This window comes from Budorcas taxicolor, chromosome 20, assembly GCF_023091745.1.
Source record: "Budorcas taxicolor isolate Tak-1 chromosome 20, Takin1.1, whole genome shotgun sequence".
Taxonomy (NCBI): domain Eukaryota; kingdom Metazoa; phylum Chordata; class Mammalia; order Artiodactyla; family Bovidae; genus Budorcas; species Budorcas taxicolor.
Genome location: NC_068929.1, coordinates 33,514,464 through 33,531,109, shown reverse-complemented (window position 1 = coordinate 33,531,109; position 16,646 = coordinate 33,514,464).

Sequence of the window (16,646 nt, the reverse complement as noted above, 5' to 3'; positions counted from 1 at the left end):
TGTGTGTAAGCGCGTATCACTTACTGCATACCACTCACTGCATGACAGGCCAGTAATCTGAGAGATAAGGAGTTGGGGCAAGGAAAAATGACTTTATTTGGAAAGCCAGCAAGCTGAGAAGATGACAAACTAATGTCCTAAAGAATGATTTTAATTTGAAGTAGAATTTTAGCTTTTATGCTAGGGAAGCAGGAGGGAAGCAGGGTGCCTGATCAGATTGTGGACCTTATTCTGATTGGATGGTAATGAGATAATCAGGTGGTATTTTGGGAGTCAACATTATCAACCTGATTCCAACCTGGCTGGGGTCTCAGAATATTAACTATAACCCTCAAGGAGGAACTAAAGGTCTTTGACTTTGTTTTATGACTATGTTTTATTTTGTCTTCAGTTCAGTTCAGTTGCTCAGTGTGTCTGACTCTCTACGACCCCATAAACTGCAGCACACCAGGCCTCCCTGTCCATCACCAACTGCTGGAGTCTACCCAAACTCATAACCATGGAGTCGGTGATGCCATCCAACCATCTCATCCTCTGTTGTCCCCTTCTCCTCCTGCCCTCAATCTTTTCCAGCATCAGGGTCTTTTCAAATGAGTCAGCTCTTTGCAGCATCAGGTGGCCTAAGTATTGAAGTTTCACCTTCAACATCAGTCCTTCCAATGAACACCCAGGACTGATCTCCTTTAGGATGGACTGGTTGGATCTCCTTGAGGTCCAAGGGACTCCCAAGAGTCTTCTCCAACACCACAGTTCAAAAGCATCAATTCTTCGGACTCAGCTTTCTTAATCGTCCAACTCTCACATCCATACATGACTACTGGAAAAACCATAGCCTTGACTAGATGGACCTTTGTTGACAAAGTAATATCTCTGCTTTTTTAATATGCTGTCTAGGTGGGTCATAACTTTCCTTCCAAGGAGTAAGCGTCTTTTAATTTCAGGGCTGCAGTCACCATCTGCAGTGATTTTGGAGCCCCAAAAAATAAAGTCTGACACTGTTTCCACTGTTTCCCCATCTATTTCCCATGAAGTGATGGGACCCAATGCCATGATACTAGTTTCCTGAATGTTGAGCTTTAAGCCAACTTTTTCACTCTCCTCTTTCCCTTTCATCAAGAGGCTCTTCAGTTCTTCACTTTCTGCCATAAGGGTGGTGTCATCTGCATATCTGAGATTACTGATATTTCTCCCTGCAATCTTGATTCCAGCTTGTGTTTCTTCCAGCCCAGTATTTCTCATGATGTACTCTGCATATAAGTTAAATAAGCAGAGTGACAATATGCAGCCTTGATGTACTCCTTTTCCTATTTGGAACCAGTCTGTTGTTCCATGTCCAGTTCTAACCGTTGCTTCCTGACCTGCATATAGGTTTCTCAAGAGGCAGGTCAGGTGGTCTGGTATTCCCATCTCTTTCAGAATTTTCCAGTTTATTGTGATGCATACAGTCAAAGGCTCTGGCATAGTCAATAAAGCAGAAATAGATGTTTTTCTGGAACTCTTGCTTTTTCGATGATCCAGCGGATTTTGGCCATTTGATCTCCGGTTCCTCTGCCTTTTCTAAAACCAGCTTGAACATCTGGAAGTTCACGGTTCACTTATTGCTGAAGCCTGGCTTGGAGAATTTTGAGCATTACTTTTCTAGCATGTGAGATGAGTGCAGTTGTGCAGTAGTTTGAGCGTTGTCTTGCCTGACTATTTTTGCTTGTTTCTGCATTGTCTCATTTCTCTGATTGAATTTGCTGTTTGGAACTGAGGGAAGGCCTTGGAGGCTAAAGCTTTTCTGTAAATAAGAGATGAGGTATACAGGAGTTCTGTTCCCTGGAAGACTCCACAGGTCCTGCTGCATTTTCTGTGGTTTTAAAAGTAATACAAAGACAGTAATTCAAATGCTTGAGAATATGTACATGTTTTGTTATTTTTTTTAAAGTATTTTTGTAATAACATGGCACAGAGTTTTAGATCCCTACACAAACCCTCCAAAACATGAACAATATTTTGCACAAATAGGAAGCCGACTCAAGGAAGTTAAAGTGACATTAATAAGGTTTCACAGATGATGAGTAATACACCTGATGAATTATATGCAACCTAGGTTCTTAGACCTTAGAAGTAACATTAACATGTTTCTGCTAGTTGCATTTGTTCTGTCCCAAAGATTGGGAAACTAGGTTCGTTATGTTTCAAAATCAGTTGTCAGTTGGTAAAATTGTTATTCTTGCTAATAATTAAGGTTCATCCAAAAATTACCTTTGTTGTTGCTCTTGGTTTTGTTGTTGTTGTTGTTGTTTTCCACCAGTCTTTTATTTATTGTTACCAATGCTTGGAATATTGTTTCCTACCCTTGTTCCTCTTTATTCCAACTTGGATATTGCATTCTCATTCAGCCTTCATGTAAAAAAAAATGCAGATGTAGAGGGCACAACTTTCAGTTCAGTTCAGTCGCTCAGTCGTGTCCGACTCTTTGTGACCCCATGAATCACAACACCCCTGGCCTCCCTGTCCATCACCAACTCCCGGAGTTCACTCAGATTCAACGTACATCAAGTCAGTGATGCCATCCAGCCATCTCATGCTCTGTCGTCCCCTTCTCCTGCCCCCAATTCCTCCCAGCATCAGAGTCTTTTCCAGTGAGTCAACCCTTTGCATGAGGTGGCCAAAGTACTGGAGTTTCAGCTTCAGCATCATTCCCTCCAAAGAAATCCCAGGGCTGATCTCCTTCAGAATGGACTGGTTGGATCTCCTTGCAGTCCAAGGGACTCTCAAGAGTCTTCTCCAACACCACAGTTCAAAAGCATCAATTCTTCAGCGCTCAGCCTTCTTCACAGTCCAACTCACATCCTACATAACCACAGGAAAAACCATAGCCTTGACTAGACGGACCTTAGTCGGCAAAGTAATGTCTCTGCTTTTCAATATGCTATCTAGGTTGGTCATAACTTGTCTTCCAAGGAGTAAGCATCTTTTAATTTCATGGCTGCAGTCACCATCTGCAGTGATTTTGGAGCCCCAAAAAATAAAGTCTGACCCTGTTTCCACTGTTTCCCCGTCTATTTCCCATGAAGTGATGGGACCAGATGCCATGATCTTTTTCTGAATGCTGAGCTTTAAGCCAACTTTTTCGCTCTCCTCTTTCACTTTCATCAAGAGGCTTTTTAGTTCCTCTTCACTTTCTGCTATAAGGATGGTGTTATCTGCATATCTAAGGTTATTGATATTTCTCCCGGCAGTCTGGATTCCAGCTTGTGTTTCTTCCAGTCCAGTGTTTCTCATGATGTACTCTGCATATGTTAAATAAGCAGGGTGACAATATACAGCCTTGTCGTACTCCTTACAACTAGAAAGAGACAGGATTAGAATTTGAACCAAGGTGGTCTGACTCCAGGGTCTGTGGTAGATATTCTCCAGTAGTACACTATAGATCTAGTCAGTGCTACAGTGGTATATCAGTGGCATAAATTCAGATAAAGGAAATGTTAATTCTGACTGGCATGGACCCTAGGAACTTTCCCTGGAGCAAGTAGCATTTGATTTGGTTCTTGATAGATGGCATTTTCCAAAAACAGGAAGAAGAGTAAGTAGATAGATCTGTGAATGAAGGTGAAAAGTTCAAGATTTACCTGGGAATTTGGTGTTTACTTCATTTACCCCAAATTGGGTGTTTTCTAAAAGCATTTCCCAAAAAAAGTTGTTTACTAAGAAAATCTAATTGGTATCATATTTGCATATAACACAACATTAGGGAACAATGTAGCATTGTTTAGACTTCTGGGGGAAACATTACATCAGAAGAAATCTAGACTAGTCTAGATATATGTCGCGCCTGCTAAGTTGCTTCAGCCATGTCTGACTCTGCAGCCCCATGGACTGTAGCCTGCCAGGCTCCTCTGTCCATGGGATTTTCCAGGCAAGAATACTGGAGTGGGTTGCCATTTCCTTCTCCAAAGCATCTTCCTAACTCAGGGATCGAACCTGAGCCTCTTACTTCCCTGTGTTGGCAGGCAGGTTATTTACCGGTAGTGCCGCCTGGGGATTCCAAATATATAGATAGGTTCAGTTCAGTTCAGTTCAGTCGCTCAGTCGTGTCCGACTCTGCGACCCCATGAATTGCAGCACGCCAGACCTCCCTGTCCATCACCAACTCCTGGAGTTCACTCAGACTCACGTCCATAGAGTCAGTGATGCCATCCAGCCATCTCATCCTCTGTCGTCCCCTTCTCCTCCTGCCCCCAATCCCTCCCAGCATCAGAGTCTTTTCCCATGAGTCAACTCTTCACATGAGGTGGCCAAAGTACTGGAGCTTCAGCTTTAGCATCATTCCTTCCAAAGAAATCCCAGGGCTGATATCCTTCAGAATGGACTGGTTGGATCTCCTTGCAGTCCAGGGACTCTCAAGAGTCTTCTCCAACACCACAGTTCAAAAGCATCAATTCTTCGGCACTCAGCCTTCTTCACAGTCCAACTCTCACATCCATACATGACCACTAGAAAAACCATAGCCTTGACTAGACTGACCTTTGTTGGCAAAGTAACGTTTTGAATATGCTGTCTTTGTTGGTCATAACTTTTCTACCAAGGAGTAAGCGTCTTAATTTCATGGCTGCAATCACCATCTGCAGTGATTTTGGAGCCCAGAAAAATAAAGTCTGACGCTGTTTCCACTGTTTCCCCATCTATTTCCCATGAAGTGATGGGACCGGATGCCATGATATTCGTTTTCTGAATGTTGAGCTTAGGACAGTTGAAAAAATGGCAGAACATCCAAGTCTCTTACAAATTTATTAAAAATGTGGTTGATTAGCACGTGATTTAATAGAGGAACCAGTGAATGGAGAATTCAAAATGAATAAATGTAATGAGTATACAAAATCATACTAGGCAAAAGTAAGAATAAAGCAGAGTGAGCACCTATAATTTCAAAGAATTCAAGGCAACAAAAAATCTAGTATTAAAATGTCATTTTGTATTACAGATTGTAATCTGTGTCAAATGTTACTTAAACTAAATCTTAGTCTTAAGAAGTTGAAGTAACTAAAAATGAGGAATGATTAGTAAAGTTGACAATAAAATTTTGAATCTTACAAACAAAATAGATCTTTTAAAATGTGATAGAACATGGATACAGAATTGTTTAGTAGACCACAGAAAGTGTCAGAAATTCTTAAAAACAGGAATCATACAATTCATGAACTCTGCATCACATATGTTCACAAATTGCTAATATAGTTTTAAATTGGAGACATGTAATCATTTGAAAGTAAAAGTATATACATAAATGGTTATTCCTTACACCAAATATTCAATATAAAATTCTCTTAGAGCTATATTACTGTCTAAAGATGAAAGCTAGTTATCTTACCTTTTCATTTTTGTCAGATGATCTGGACAATGGTAGCTTTCCTGTGCTTTGTACAAGAAAGCATTGTATTAGTGTAAGTCAAACTTTAGACTGAAATGCAAATCCTGCCTATAAAAGCTAGTTGGATATAGCCAAAGTTATTTTGAATACATTTACTGTTAGAAATGCATGAAGGTATGTTTAAGAGAATCAATGAATAAACAAAACCCACCTTATTTTTGCATTTATCAACTTCAGTTCAGTTCAGTTCAGTCGCTCAGTCGTGTCTGACTCTTTGCGACGCCATGAATCTCAGCACGCCAGGCCTCCCTGTCCATCACCAACTCCCGGAGTTCACTCAGACTCACGTCCATCGAGTCAGTGATGCCATCCAGCCATCTCATCCTCTGTCGTCCCCTTCTCCTCCTGCCCCCAATCCCTCCCAGCATCAGAGTCTTTTCCCATGAGTCAACTCTTCACATAAGGTGGCCAAAGTACTGGAGCTTCAGCTTCAGCATCATTCCCTCCAAAGAAATCCCAGGGCTGATCTCCTTCAGAATGGACTGGTTGGATCTCCTTGCAGTCCAGGGACTCTCAAGAGTCTTCTCCAACACCACAGTTCAAAAGCATCAATTCTTCAGCACTCAGCTTTCTTCACAGTCCAACTCTCACATCCATACATGACGACTGGAAAAACCATAGCCTTGACTAGACGGACCTTTGTTGGCAAAGTAATGTCTTTGCTTTTCCGTATGCTATCTAGGTTGGTCATAACTTTTCTTCCAAGGAGTAAGCATCTTTTCATTTCATGGCTGCAGTCACTATCTGCAGTGATTTTGGAGCCCCCCAAAATAAAGTCTGACACTGTTTCCACTGTTTCCCCATCTATTTCCCATGAAGTGATGGGACCAGATGCCATGATCTTCGTTTTCTGAATGTTGAGCTTTAAGGCAACTTTTTCACTCTCCTCTTTTACTTTCATCAAGAGGCTTTTTAGTTCCTCTTCACTTTCTGCCATAAGGGTGGTGTCATCTGCATATCTGAGGTGATTGATATTTCTCCTGGCAATCTTGATTCCAGCTTGTGCTTCTTCCAGTCCAGCGTTTCTCATGATGTCCTCTGCATATAAGTTAAATAAGCAGGGTGACAATATACAGCCTTGACGTACTCCTTTTCCTATTTGGAACCAGTCTGTTGTTCCATGTCCAGTTCTAACTGTTGCTTCCTGACCTGCATATAGGTTTCTCAAGAGGCAGGTCAGGTGGTCTGGTATTCTCATCTCTTTCAGAATTTCCCAGTTTATTGTGATGCACACAGTCAAAGGCTTTGGCATAGTCAATAAAGCAGAAATAGATGTTTTTCTGGAACTCTCTTGCTTTTTCCATGATATAGACTAATATACAGCAGTAGTTACCATCCAGATAAGCTTTTCTCTTCATTAACTGGAGAAGGGAATGGCAACCCACTCCAGTATTCTTGCCTGGAGAATCCCATGAACAGAGGAGTCTAGCAGACTACAGTTCATGGGGTCACAAGAGTCAGACAGGATTTAGCGGCTAAAGCACTTCGTTAACTATAGCTTATGAGACCATATAACTTTAAAAGTATTCTCATAATTTGCCTGCTTTAAATAAAATGTTCTGGACATCATCTTTAGTACAAAATGAACCTCCATTTCTTGATCACATTTCTTTGTTTCCCCACCCCCCCACTTTATGTAAAACACCAACTTCTGTTTCAGATCTTGATTACATTTTGTGTTTCTGTCATCCTACACAATTCTGCTTTTCACTACAAATCATCTGTTAATAATTTTTGACACTTGAAATTGGCTTCTAAAACATTTATAATAGTTTGGACATAAGTTTGAGGTTTAATGTGTAGGTGTATTTTGGCTTTTTTTGCATTTTTAAAAGATAATTATAGTTATAAGATAATTTGATTTGTTTTCAAAATTATGTAAGTGAAAGTGGCTCAGTCGTCTCCAACTCTTTCCAACCCATGGACTATACAGTCCATGGAATTCTCCAGGCTAGAATCCTGAAGGCCTTTCCCTTCTCCAGGGGATCTTCCCAATCTAGAGATGGAACCCAGGTCTCCTGCATTGCAGGTAGATTCTTTACCAGCTGACCCACAGGGGGAGCCCAAGACTACTGGAATGGGTAACCTATGCCTTCTCCCACAGATCGTCCCAATCCAATAATCAAACTGTGGTCTCCTACTTTGCAGGCTGATTCTTTATCAACTGAGTTATAAGAGAAGCCCTTCCAAAATTATGTAAAGGGACTGCCACTGGACTTAAAAGGCAAGTAACGTCTTCTCTGGTGGCTCAGTGGTAAAGAATCCACCTGCCCACGCAGGAGATGCAAGTTCAATCCCTGGGTCGAAAAGATCCCCTGGAGAAGGAAATGGCAACCTCTTCCTGTATTCTTGCCTTGAGAATTCCATGGACAAGGGAGACTGGCAGTCCATAGGGTTGCAAAGAGTCAGATACAACTTAGTGACTAAACAACAACAACAATGTTCTCTAGGAATGACTTGATGGGAAACCCAAGATTATACATGCAGATGACAGCTCATTTGTCTTTTTTACCTCTTTAGTTTTTGGACACAGTAAATGAGTTTTACATTGGTGACATATAGCAAAAACATGTATCAACCAGTTTAGAAATGCTGAAGGCAGAAGAAAGTAACCAATATTTATTTTCATATAGATAACTGTATAAATGATTAGAAGCTTGATACTTTAATATTTTAATTCAAACATACACTTTTGGAATGTTTTTATAAAAATTGTGAATTGATACAAAGATATTCAAACCTTTTTTTTAAGATGTGATTTATATATATATATATAATAGCAATTATATTCATTTTTACTATGGCCTTATGAAGTTATTTATCATGTAGAGATATATAAGATGCCGAAATATGTAACCAAGTAACTTTATAAATGAGCTGCCTGTACTTTTTGTCAGTTTAATTCTAGGTTTGAATTACTAAAAACTGTCATGATCTTAGAAAAGTGAAAACTTACTCATGGAAAGTACTTCTCTGGGTCTTCAGTTCATATAAAACTTGACCTTTATTTTCAAACTAGCAATAGTTTTGTTATAAGCACTTTATTAGGATCTCTGGAACCATTCCAATAAGTTTACTCCCTTAATCCTTAATTAATCATTCAGTCAGTCAGTTCAGTCACTCAGTAATGTCTGACTCTTTCCAACCCCCATAGACTGCAGCACACCAGGCTTCCCTGTACATCACCAACTCCCTGAACTTGCTCAAACTCATGTTCATCGAGTAGATGATACCATCCAACTATCTCATCCTCTGTCATCCCCTTCTCCTCCCACCTTCAATCTTTCCCAGCATCAGGGTCTTTTCTAATGAGTCGGTTCTTTGCCTCAGGTGGCCAAAGTATTGGAGTTTCAGCTTTAGCATCAGTCCTTCCAATGAATATTCAGGACTGATTTCCTTTAGGATGGACTGGTTAGATTTTCTTGCAGTCCAAGGGACTCTCAAGAGTCTTCTCCAACACCACAGTTCAAAAGCATCAATTCTTTGGTGCTCAGCTTTCTTTATAGTCCAACTCTCACATCCATACATGACAACTGGAAAAACCATAGCTTTGACTAGACCTTTGTTGGTAAAGTAATGTCTCTGGTTTTTAAAATGCTGTCTTGGTTGATCAAAGCTTTTTTTCCAAGAAGCAAGTGTCAGTCACCACCTGCAGTGATTTTGGAGCCCCCCAAAATAGTCTCTCACTGTTTCTATTGTTTCCCCATCTATTTGCCATGATGTGATGGGACTAGATACCATGATCTTAGTTTTCTGAATGTTGAGTTTTAAGCCAACTTTTTTAATCTCCACTTTCACTTTCATCAAGAGGCTCTTTAGTTCTGTGCTTTCTGCCATAAGGATGGTGTCATCTGTGTATCTGAGGTTATTGATATTTCTCCCAGCAATTAATCATTAATCAATAATAAGGTGAGCAGGACTTAAATGGGCATCAGGGATAATTTAGTTTAGCAGCTGAGTTCTGTTTATGTCATTAATCTTTACCGCACATGGTGTTAAGTTTTTTGTTTTAGTTGAAATATTAAAAAGGAGAGGGCTTATAAAACATCCAGCTTTCAAGTTCTTTTGAAAAGTAGTAAAATCTGGTGATTCTAGATTTACATTCTATTGTGTGTTTACAATAGATAGGTGCTGGAAATTGCTTTGCGTCCCTGTAGAGCAGACATACTGTCTCCAGTTTGCCACAGTCCATAGTTCCTCATTTTCCCTCTGTTTACTTGACAACATCATCCGTTATACTTAGCTGATTTGTGTTAATGTTTTATCCATCAGGCATTGAGTTCATGACCCCTGAAGTCCAGATTACTATTAAGAAGGTGTATTATCAGTGGTCAAATTTAACCTTTATAATTGCCTCTTAGGCTTTAGAGATCTTTGTTTTCTATCAACAGACATTATAGTAATGATAAATTGAATTCAAATGAGTTCAATTTTGTTTGAGATAATTAAGTGAAACCTGATCTTTTAATAAAAGATGTTACCTAGAAAAATATATGAACTTACATTCCATACATCTGCTAAATGAAAGGCAAAGTGAAACCTGACTTGTTTTGTTTTGACAGTTTATTAATCATGAGTTTAAGAGAAATCTTATCCATTTTTGTGGAACCAAAGTTGGCAACCAGAGAATGTTTGGACACTGTACAGAGTATTTTGTTGAATTATCTGCAGTACCATCCTCCCCAGTTGTGGAAGAATCATTAGGATGTTCTTACAGAGTTGAGCCTGTATCAGACTAGAGAAAAGGCCCAAATGGCAATCAAACACAAACTAGTTACAAAGCTAAGAATTAACATGACTTCTGCTTCCAAAAATAGTGGGAAGATCATTTAGTTTAAACTCCCTGCTATAATATCTTACTATTCATAGCAAATATCCACTTAAAGGCATTAGAGAGGTAACAGGGTAGTGAGTAATTGGCAGACCGATATCTGGAAGAAAATGGAAATCTATAAAGGTAGATCTAATACTGGGTCTGCTTTTTCTCTGGAGGGGCAATTTGTTATCCAAGAAGAGGAGGCTGAAAAGTTGGGAAGACTTTTAATAGTCTTGTAAAGTCAGAACAGATTACAGCACAGGATTTCCAAGGTTGGGACTCTGATAGAATTCCTTAAATGATCCTGAATAACCACAAGGATGAACTAGAAGTAAACTATTCACATAGAATATAGTTTAGAACTGAGTCAACTAGATAGCCTAAAAAATCTGAAGTTTTATTAAGTAGATTAATGTGACCTGAGATTTCTAGTGCTCTGAAAATTTGAAAGATGCCACTGTGGAGAAAGAGAACATATTGCTAGGTCTCAAATTATTTCTACAAGCAGTTTTTCAAATATAATATATCCATATAATGATTTGGCACAAAAGGAGAAAGATGGTCAGAATGAAAATCAGCAGACACAGTAGAAAATAGAAACAGACCCAAAGGGGCACCAAATATTTGGACTATGAAATATACTTTAAATTAATGTTTACTGTGTTAAGAATAGAATAAAAGATTGAAAATTTCAAATATAGAACTGGAAACTATAAAACATGTCACTGCATATTTGCAAAAAAAAGTCAAATACTTGAAAACTGGAAAAGTGAAAGTGTTAGTCTCTCAGTCATGTCCAGCTCTTTGTGACCCCCATGGATTATAGCCCAACAGGCTCCTCTGTCCAAGGGATTCTCCAGACACAGAATCCTGGAGTGAGTTGCCATTTCCTTCTCAAGGGGATCGTCCCCACCCAGGGATTGAACCTGAGTCTCCTGCATTGCAGGCAGATTCTTTACCATCTGAGCCATGAGGAAAGTACCCAAACGGGAAAAACAAAACATTAAAATTAAGAACACAAAACTGTATTAGTGATCTATTCTACATAACACATAACTGCACACTTAGCTTCTTAAAACAACACTCTTCTTATTTCCATCTGCTTTATAGGAGCCATTTGACTTCCTGGCATTTTTTGGGGGGGGTTGCTCTTTTTTAAAAACTAATTTATTTTAATTGGAGGCTAATTACTTTACAATATTGTAGTAGTTTTTTCCATACATTGACATGAATCAGCCATGGGTGTACATGTGTTCCCCATCCTGAACCCTTCCACCTCCTTCCCCATCCCATCCCTCAGGGTCATCCCAGTGCACCAGCCCTGAGCACCCTATTTTATGCATCAAACCTGGATTGGAGATCTATTTCACAGATGATAACATACATGTTTCAATGCTATTGTCTCAAATCATCCCACCCTCGCCTTCTCCCGCAGAGTCCAAAAGTCTGTTCTTTACATCCGTGTCTCTTTTGCTGCCTCGCGTATAGGGTCATCATTACCATCTTTCTAAATTCCATATATATGTGTTAATTTATTGTATTGGTGTTTTTCTTTCTGGCTTACTTCACTCCGTATAATAGGCTCCAGTTTTATCCACCTCATTAGAACTGATTCAAATGCATTCTTTTTTTTATAGCGGAGTAATATTCCATTGTGTATATGTACCACAGCTTTCTTATCCATTCGTCTGCCAATGGACATCTAGGTTGCTTCCATGTCCTGGCTGTTATAAACAGTGCTGTGATGAACATTGGGGTACACGTGTCTTTCAATTCTGGTTTCCTCGGTGTGTATGCCCAGCAGTGGGAGTGCTGGGTCCTATGGCAGTTCTATTTCCAGTTTTTTAAGGAATCTCAACACTGTTCTCCATAGTGGCTGTATTAGTTTGCATTCCCACCAACAGTGTAAGAGGGTTCCCTTTTCTCTGCACCCTCTCCAGCATTTATTGTTTGCAGACTTTTGGATAGCAGCCATTCTGACTGGCGTGAAATGGTACCTCGCTGTGGTTTTGATTTGCATTTCTCTGCAAATGAGTGATCTTAAGCATCTTTTCATGTGTTTATTAGCCATCTGTATGTCTTCTTCGCAGAAATGTCTGTTTAGTTCTTTGGCCCATTTTTTGATTGAGTCGTTTATTTTTCTGGAATTGAGCTGCAGGAGCTGCTTGTATATTTTGGAGATTAGTTGTTTGTCAGTTGCTTCATTTGCTATTGTTTTCTCCCATTCTGAAGGCTGTCTTTTCACCTTGCTATTAGTTTCCTTCGTTGTGCGAAAGCTTTTAAGTTTAATTAGGTCTCATTTGTTTATTTTTGCTTTTATTTCCATTACTATGGGAGGTGGGTCATAGAGGATCCTGCTATGATTTATGTCAGAGAGTTTTTCCCTGTTTTCCTCTAGGAGTTTTATAGTTTCTGGTCTTACATTTAGATCTTTAAATTTGAGTTTATTTTTGTGTATGTTGTTAGAAAATGTTCTAGTGTCATTCTTTTACAAGTGGTTGACCAGTTTTCTTAGCACCAAAAAGAGATTGTCTTTTCTCAATTGTATATTATTGCCTCCCTTGTCAAAGATAAGGTGTCCATAGCTGTGTGGATTTATCTCTGGGCTTTCTATTTTGTTCCATTGATCTATATTTCTGTCTTTGTGCCAGTACCATACTGTCTTGATGACTGTGGCTTTGTAGTAGAGCCTGAAGTCAGGCAGGTTGATTCCTCCAGTTCCATTCTTCTTTCTCAAGATGGCTTTGGCTATTCGAGGTTTTTTGTATTTCCATACAAATTGTGAAATTATTTGTTCTAGTTCTCTGAAAAATACTGTTGGTAGCTTGATAGGGATTGCATTGAATCTATAGATTGCTTTGGGTAGTATACTCATTTTCACTATATTGATTTCTTCTGATCCATGAACATCGTATATGTCTCCATCTATTTGTGTCATCTTTGATTTATTTGATCAGTGTTTTATAGTTTTCTATATAGAGGTCTTTTGTTTCCTTAGGTAGATGTATTCCTAAGTATTTTATTCTTTTCGTTGCAATGGTGAATGGAATTGTTTCCTTAATTTCTCTTTCTCTTTTCTCATTGTTAGTGTATAGGAATTATGTGTGTTAATTTTATATCCTGCAACTTTACTATATTCATTGATTAGCTCTAGTAATTTTCTGGTGGAGTCTTCGGGGTTTTCTATGTAGAGGATCATGTCATCTGCAAACAGTGAGAATTTTACTTCTTTTCCAATCTGGATTCCTTTTATTTCTTTTTCTGCTCTGATTGCTGTTTTAACCTCCAAAATTATGTTGAATAGTAGTGGTAAGAGTGGGCACCCTTGTCTTGTTCCTGACTTTAGGGGAAATGCTTTCAATTTTTCCACTGACGATAATGTTTTCTGTGGGTTTATCATATATGGCTTTTATTATGTTGAGGTATGTTCCTTCTATTCATGCTTTCTGGAGGGTTTTTATCATAAATGGATGTTGAATTTTGTCAAAGGCTTTCTCTGCATCTATTGAGATAATCATATAATTTTTATCTTTTAATTTGTTAATGTGGTGTATCACATTGATTGATTTGTGAATTTTGAAGAATCCTTGCATGTCTGGAATAAAGCCCACTTGGTCATGATGTATGATCTTTTAATATGTTGTTGGATTCTGTTTACTAGGATTTTGTTAAGGATTTTTGCATCTATGTTCATCAGTGATATTGGCCTGTAGTTTTCTCTTTGTGTGTGTGGCATCTTTGTCTGCTTTTGGTATTAGGGTGATGGTGGCCTCAAAGAATGAGTTTAGAAGTTTACCTTCCTCTACAATTTTCTGGAAGAGTTTGAGTAGGATAGGCATTAGCTCTTCTCTAAAGTTTTGGTATAATTCAGCTGTGAAGCCATCTGGTCCTGGGCTTCTGTTTGCTAGAAGATTTCTGATTACAGTTTCGATTTCTGTGCTTGTGATTGGTCTGTTAAGATTTTCTATTTCTTCCTAGTTCAGTTTTGGAAAGTTATACTTTTCTAAGAATTTGTTCATTTCTTCCAAGTTGTTCATTTTATTGGCATAGAGTTGCTGATAGTCTCTTGTGATCTTTTGTATTTCTGTGTTGTCTGTTGCAATTTCTCTATTTTCATTTCTAATTTTGTTGATTTGTTTCTTCTCCCTTTTTTTCTTGATGAGTCTGGCTAATGGTTTTTCTATTTTATTTATCTTCTCAAAGAACCAGGTTTTATTTAGCTTTGTTGATTTTTGCTAGGGTCTCCTTGTTTCTTTTTCATTTATTTTTGCCCTAATTTTTATGATTTCTTTCCTTCTGCTAACCCTGGGGTTCTTCATTTCTTCTTTTTCTAGTTGCTTTAGATGTAGAGTTAGGTTATTTATTTGATTTTTCTCTTTTTTCTTGAGGTAAGTTTGTATTGCTATGAACCTTTCCCTTAGCACTGTTTTTACTGAATCCCATAGATTTTGGGTTGTTGTGTTTTCATTTTCATTCATTTCTATGCATATTTTGATTTCTTTTGTGACTTGTTGGTTATTCATAAGCATGTTGTTTAGCCTCCATATGTTTGTATTTTTAATAGTTTTTTTCCTGTAATTGACATATAATCTTACTGCATTGTGATCAGAAAAGAGGTTTGAAATGATTTCAATTTTTTTGAATTTACCAAGGCTAGATTTATGGCCCATGATGTGATCTATCCTGGAGAATGTTCTGTGTGCACTTGAAAAAAAGGTGAAATTCATTGTTTTGGGGTGAAATGTCCTATAGATATCAATTAGGTCTAACTGGTTCACTGTATCATTGTATCATTTAAAGTTTGTGTTTCCTTGCTAATATTCTGTTTAGTTGATCTATCCATAGGTGTGAATGGGGTATTAATTTCCCCTTTGATATTTGTTTGCATTTGCCTTACATATTACAGTTCACCTATGTTGGGTGCATATATATTTATAATTTTTACATCTTCTTGGATTGGTCCTTTGATCATTGTGTAGTGTCCTTCTTTGTCTCTTTTCACGGCCTTTATTTCAAAGTCTATTTTATCTGATATGAGTATTGCTACTCCTGCTTTCTTTCGGTCTCCATTTGCATGAAATATCTTTTTCCAGCTCTTCACTTTCAGTCTGTATATGTCCCTTGGTTTGAGGTGGGTCTCTTGTAAATAGCATATATAGAGGTCTTGTTTTTGTATCCATTCAGCCAGTCTTTGCCTTTTGGTTGGGGCATTCAACCCATTTACATTTAAGGTACTTATTGATAAGTATGATCCCATTGCCATTTACTTTGTTGTTTGGGGTTTGAGTTTATAAACCTTTTCTGGAAACAACACACTTCTATTACCAGTTTCTGTGGGTCTGGAATCAAGCCATGGCTTAATTGGATTCACTGATTCAGAGTCTCACAAAGTTGCAATCAGAATATCAGGGGAAGGGTGTCATTTAGAGGCTCATGTAGGGAAAGATCTGCTGCAAATTTGTGTAGGTGCAAGCAGGTTGTCAGACTGAAGGCCTCATTACTTACTGGCCTTTGGGTAGAAGCATCCTTCAGTTCTTTGCCATATGGGCCTCTCAGTTAGAACAGTTTAAAACAGAGAGAGCCTATAGAGAGAGTCTGGTAATAAGACTGTTGGTCAGAAGACCAAGTCATTGTGTCAAGTGAATAACAAAGGGGAAGGGGATTGCCTGGAGAACCCTAGGGATGGGGGAGCTTCGTGGGCTGCCCATCCATGGGGTCGCACAGAGTTGGACATGACTGAAGCGACTTAGCAGCAGCAGGGGATTGCATAAGGTCAAGAATAGGAGGTGTGAATCATTTGGGACAGCCTTGGAGTCTGCCCACCAAAGATTATAAACACCACTGAAGAAAGAATTACTGAATTGGAAAGTTAGAATAAAATATCCATAATGAATGCTGTCTTCATAAACTTTATTACTCTGCTGTTACCAATAAAGGAGAGTTGATATTTACCCATGCCCAAAAGCAGTGGAAGTACTGTGGAGAAAGTATAAATAAGGATATGTGTTAATTGAATATAGGAGCTTAGAAATAAGGAAACTATTAGAGAAGAAAATGAAGGGTAAATGAAGGGTCAAAGTGGATATTTAGGAATCCCATTCAGTCTTGTATGAATGCCAGTGGTTACCCCACCTGTAGTACTCTGGAGTGAGCAATACATTATTTGTGACTTAGTTGATATTTTTGATGTTGATTAATAATATGCCAGTGGATAATCGATAGAAATGTGTGTCTATAAACTACTAGCTATTACATACAATATTTTTTCTTATTTATTTTCTTTTTGCACAGGATTTTCAAGGTACACACGTCATATTTCTGAGAAATATTCAATTTTTTTAAACCAGGTAATGGCCATTTTTTAATTGTCCATTACCTCATGGGAGGGTGATATTTGTAAATAATGTTTCAAAT